The sequence below is a fragment of the Gavialis gangeticus genome, unplaced genomic scaffold, assembly GCF_001723915.1.
Source record: "Gavialis gangeticus isolate Ggan-Ray unplaced genomic scaffold, GavGan_comp1, whole genome shotgun sequence".
NCBI lineage: Eukaryota > Metazoa > Chordata > Crocodylia > Gavialidae > Gavialis > Gavialis gangeticus.
In genome coordinates this window covers 783,445-789,093 of record NW_017729015.1, presented here as the reverse complement: position 1 = coordinate 789,093, position 5,649 = coordinate 783,445, and the positions used below count along the sequence as shown (strand labels likewise).

Here is a 5,649-nt window from a genome sequence, read left to right as displayed (position 1 = left end):
GAGCAGGGTAAGGTGGGGATGCTGCATGTCAGGACTCAGGTGCATTGCCAGAACAATGAGGAAATCCAGGGCAAGAGGGCAGAGTGGGGGCTGCAGGTTGTGGCAGAGGTGTGTCAGCAGGGCCACATGGGTGGGTATCTTGCCCAGAACTTGGACACGCTGTGCCTAGCACTGCACTCCAGAGCAAGAAAGCAGAAACCTGGCAAGGGTTAACATCTTCCCATCCCACCAGATGCTCTGACAGCTTTTGCCACTGCGACAAAAATGGGATCAGAGCAGAACTCTCGGTTACCGGGACAAATCACAACATGCTTCTTTGAAGATAATCCCAGAATTCTTGGATTAGCTCACTTGATCTTTGTCCCAGGTGAAAGAATCATCCACAGAGGCTACTGCCTGCTGCTTTGAATGAACAGCCACCAGAGCTGCAGGCGAGCACAGCGAAAAGCTGGAAAGTCAGAGACCACTATCTCTCCAGGCACCTTCTATTCTGTTGCTGATTAATGAGGCTGAAAAGGAAGGACCCCTTCCCCCAGCCTGGCCCAGCCCCCTCTTGTGCCCCCTGTATGCAGTCATATTATCTGTTTCAAGCACATTTTTATGTAAATGGTTTAAACGTTCTTTTCAGAGGCACAATGCATCCCAGACTAAGCTCCTGAATGGAATCGGCACATTTCTCGTGCTTCAGCTGCTCCTCCAGACAAGCCGAAGTGTGGCTCCCAACAAAGGGATATGGTAATTCTGAACCATATGAGAGCTGAGGGGAGGGGGTAAGCCAATAGCCAAGGTTATTTTAATAACAGAAGAAAAGCAAGGCTCCTGGTATCTCAATGAGTCAAGAAGGAGAAAGGCTCTACAGATGGAAGTCACAAAAGGCAGACGGCTTGCATATCACAACAATGCAGTGCATGCAGACTTACTGGTGGTGAGGTCTCTGGGTATTTTGCTGGATGACTAGAGGCATAACAGACACTGCCTTGAATCTATATGTATATACATCACACACAAAAAAAGACTATGTTAAAAGAACACTATGAAGATGTCCAAGCATGAAAAAGTTAGGAAATGTATATGTGCAACTTTCATTTGGCCCTCAGACACTTTATCTTGAAACTTATGTATAAATGACCTGCCTGCTTAGTACTTTTTTCATACTACTTTGAATAGTTTTAGGCTGTGAACCCTTACCTTTCCCAGAGTGAAATTCCACAATGCTCCCCCTTCCCCAGCCCCTTACCCCCTCAGACCTAGCTATGGGCTCCTGTGCCCAACTCACCAGGGCCACCTGAGCTTGGCACGAGCAGTTCTTCCATTCTAGAGTCTGTGACCAGTGGTGGACAGAGGGGACCAAACATACTACCTAAACCAGTGTTTCTCAACTCATGGGTTGCAACCCAAAAGTGGGTTGCAAGAATATATGAAAGGGTCGCAAACAAACTCTAAAAATGGATCAACAGATTGTAAAAATGGATTCTCCTTTAAAGGAGAAAAATGTCCAGCCTGCAAAGGGCTTCTTCTTCCCCCACCCCGCCTTTCCCCATGCCCCCCTACCGCACACACTGGGGAGCTGGGGGTTAGAGGCACTGGGTCAGGACTGGCCATTGACATTTACAGATGGGTCCTGGTACAAAAAACGTTGAGACCCACTGACTTAGACCATGATGTAGTTTAATTGTAGCAGTAATAGTAAAGCATGACAAGTCCTGGATTTTAAAACAACAAACAGTCTATGTGCCTCTCTGTCTTCCCTAAAACCCTCGAGCGATTGACCAGGCAGTCTTAGCTTCTTCCCTCCTAAGACCTGATAAAGAATGCCTTGCATACAAAACATGTCTAGCTTTATACCAGTTATGCAGTTGGCCCAATAAAAAGCTATCACCCCCACCAAAAAAAAAAATGTTGCCTCTTAGCTTCTTCAGACAGCCATACAGATCCTCACTGAACAGCTCCTCAGCAGATGGAAAGAGAAGATTTCTGTGACCATTTATTGTTCAGCACTGGTTCTATCCACAGGGAGAATCCTGAGGTCGAATAGATTCAGCATTATCTCCTTGCAGCTCTGAAGTGTTTACTGGGAAGCGGCTTATCTTTGTTCTACTTGTTTTCTTAACCACCATCTACTGAACTAAACCAACATATACAGTAAACATGACGATAACCAGGTCACATTGAATATTCATGAGCTGGTATAGTGAAGCCCATATCTATCACAATCACATTTGGAAAGTGTGTAGTGCAACAAGGCACAGAGCTGCAGGAAGAGAAAAGAGGGCTCCTGGTGAAAGCAGATGAGTGCTGCCCTGCACACTGGATTTCACAGGGGTGTGATGAAGATCAATTAATTCGTGTTTGTGACGTATTCTGACACAATCGTTAGGTACCGCAAAGAATTCCACGAGGAAATGAATAATTCGTCTTTCAGAGCAGGATTTGAATTGCGTACAACAAACATGACTATTCACCATTCTGGGTACCGAATGAGACAGGAGTCTTGTAAGGGGGAAAAATAGTTTATGATATTGTGATTAAAGACTGTCTCATCATGCAAATGAACAAAAGGGTTGAATTAAGAAGGCAAAGAAAAACTTGAATTCTGACATTTCCTGACTATAATAGTGATTGAGTTTGCACCCTTACTAATGGCAGTTTAATATTGGTTTTTGTGCTAAGTTACAACTTTGGATCATCCTGTCTCTCCCTCAGAACTGACCGTGAGTCTGGAATGAAATGGGTGGAGCTGCATGAAGGTGTGTGATGAAAGCCCAGTCCAGGGCTTATTCCCTTTTTTTCAGGTTTCACCATGAGTCAAAACATAGGATCAGACTGCAGTGTTCACAAATCATTCACCATCCACTCAATGATGCCTGGACAGTATTCCCAGTTGTTTCTCAGACAGGCCAGGGATAATACAGCCCTAATTCATAATTTAAGCTTTTTTTCATCCAAGCAGTGCTTAGTATCTCCATAATGTCACTTCAAGAGCATCTGTAGGTATTTACTTTTAGCTTTTTGCTTTTTTTTTTATGATTCCCCAGTGGAGCTGGAAGATGTAGTCTGCTCCTAAGGGGAGAATCATGAGGGGTGCCTGGGGGAAGACCCCTGAAGTCGGTGCCAGAGGAAGGTAATAGCTTGGGAAAATAAACAAAAGGGTTGCAATTCCCACCCCCGAGAACTCAGCAGGGAACTGGAAAAGAGCATTTGCCACCCTAGAAAGTAGGGCACAACCCAAAGAAGCTAGAAATTGTAAGTACCCCTTTCCTTCCAGAGCTCTGCCTCTTGGTATTGCCAGGGGTTAGGATGAAGACAGCCCTAAGGAGGGCCTGAGGACTGGTCACAGCCACATATTTTCTGTTGCTCCCTAGCCATCACCCAGCTCTTCCCTAAGCAACAACGAAAGAAAGGGCACAAAGGGGGATGCAGAAGGATTAGCCTAAGCAGGACACTCAACCAGGCCTTTTGTTTCTTAGGGAAGCAAGGTTTTGCCATCCAATTGTTTTTCTTAGTCATCAGAGTGAATTGTGGAGGTTGGTGGCCATTGGAATTAAGCATGATCAACTATTGTACAAAGAAAAGAGAGTGGAAACACATGCCTCCAGGACTTTAATTTGTTCCCCAGGACTTCAAAGCAAAAATACACAAAGCTAAGAAAGTCTACCCGAGTAGTAATGGAACAGGCATTGACCTTGAACTCCAGGGTGCTAGGACACTCTTCTGGGCTATAACTGGCGGGGGGTTCAAACACTTTCAGGATGATGGGGACCTAGAAACCAGGTTTTCCCTGTGCTGTGCAAGGGCTCTGACTGATAGGATATTTATGGTGAAGGGGGAGGAATCTTTTACTGCTGCCCACATAAATGTCTAGATGCCTAGGTCTACACATCTGCTTTATGTGGTCAGAAGGAAGTAGGATTTCAAGTTGGAGACATTTTAATGCACGTTAAGGTTTTCCACTGAAATGAACAGAGAACAATGCACCTCCTGTGTAACTCTGGATCTGTCTCCAGAAGGACTTAAATGGTGCCCACTGAAAAGAATAAGAGAGCTGTGAGTCCGACCACACTTCAGACCATGGGGGGCACTGACACTCTGGATGGCTGAGAGGAGGTGGCATCCATTATTTTAACCACAGATAGAGAGAACACTAGAATCAAACAATCACGTTTTACTGAAGGTAGCAGAAGTCCTTGTAGGCTCCCTCCACCCAAGTGCAGACATTTGTTTCCCGGAGGACAAGCAGCAGTGGCACAACTGTACTGACCCCAGCAGCCTTATCTGGGGTCTTGGGGGCCTTGGGGAGCTACAGCTGTGGCGCTCCTACAGATGGGAGCCTGGCCGGCAGCCAGAGTGTGGCTGCACCCAGCCAGGCTCTGGTTTTGGGAGGCACACACTGCCACCACCTGCGTGGACCTGCTTTTCTTAGGCATGGGTTTTTCTGACCCTGGGACCTCCTGGGGTCAAACAAAAATAATGCACACTGCAAGGTAGCAGTGTGGGGAATGATGGCCTGTGCAGCATCCGGCACCGCAGACACATCTGCAGCACCACATACTACACAACTGCGCTCATCTAGATGTGGTCGTAGAGTCCCTTTTGCACCACAGCAAAATATTGAGAGCTGAGAATACCAACACCCAAGAGAAGAACAACCATGAGAGAGTGCAGGTTGCCCCAGACTGCACCTCATAAAAGCTGGCATGTGAGAGCCTGAAATTGTCCTGGAGGAGAGGCAAGGGGTGCTGCACACTCCTGTGGTGCAGGGAGATAGGGCACCCATAGGACATGCCCTCCAGGGCCTGGGGAGATGGCAGGCAGCTTGCTGGCTGTGGTGACCAGCAAGCTCCTGAAGCCACTCCATCTACTGCTTGAGAAGCAGCACTGAAGCTGGAGAGATTTTTGCCTGCTTCTGAGTGCTAGGGTTGGGACACTGGAAGAAAGCTGGGCCTGCTGTTGATTTGAAACCTGGATTTAATTAAGACAACCACTGGCTCTAGATCCAGTCACCACAGGTCTAAAATAATTTTCCAAACTGCAAATTACCCTTCTCCTTCATTCCCTCTATTTCCCCCTCTATTTCTGATGTACTTTCTTTCCCTGCAGACGGAAAAAACCCAAGACCCCGTCCCACCCAGCACATTGCCATTTGCATGCAGACAGATCCCAAGCAAAGCCAAGCTGAGGTTTGGTTCAGTTCTGCAGCTCTGCCCTGAAATGTGGGCTCTTGCAGCAAATTATGATAATTCCTGGTAGCAATAACAGACTGCAAATGTATGTCATGGCAGCAGAGGGAACAAACCTAACAGGCACCCTGTTGATCAACTGGCCTCTTACCCTGTGTTTTTCCAGGCCTGATTAGTGCCCTGGACCTGCAAAACACCACCCCTATTTTGTAACAGGACTACCACACCTTCTGTACTCAATCATCCAGGCAGGAACTAGGCCAGAATATCTATTCTGCCAATGTAGCCAACGATGGTTACCTTTTCACCTAGTTCCATGTAGCAACATAAGGAATAAAGTCCAGTGATTGTTAGTGATTGCAGCAGTGCCCCTGCTCTGGAGATGTTCAGCTACAGTACACCACTCCCACCACAGCAGGAAGAGTGCAGCACCTCTGGTACAAGAACATGGGTCTGGTTAAAGACCTGTACA

General features: G+C 46.8%; 1 long non-coding RNA gene across 1 annotated transcript in view; it reads right to left on the bottom strand.

The window, feature by feature from the left end:
- Positions 1–1,593: 1,593 nt before the first annotated feature.
- LOC109293965 overlaps positions 1,594–5,649 on the bottom strand; it is a 112,654-nt gene continuing 108,598 nt past the window's right edge. The window contains exon 7 of the long non-coding RNA XR_002096431.1: positions 1,594–2,125. This is a non-coding gene — a long non-coding RNA (uncharacterized LOC109293965). The remainder of the gene's footprint in view (positions 2,126–5,649) is intronic.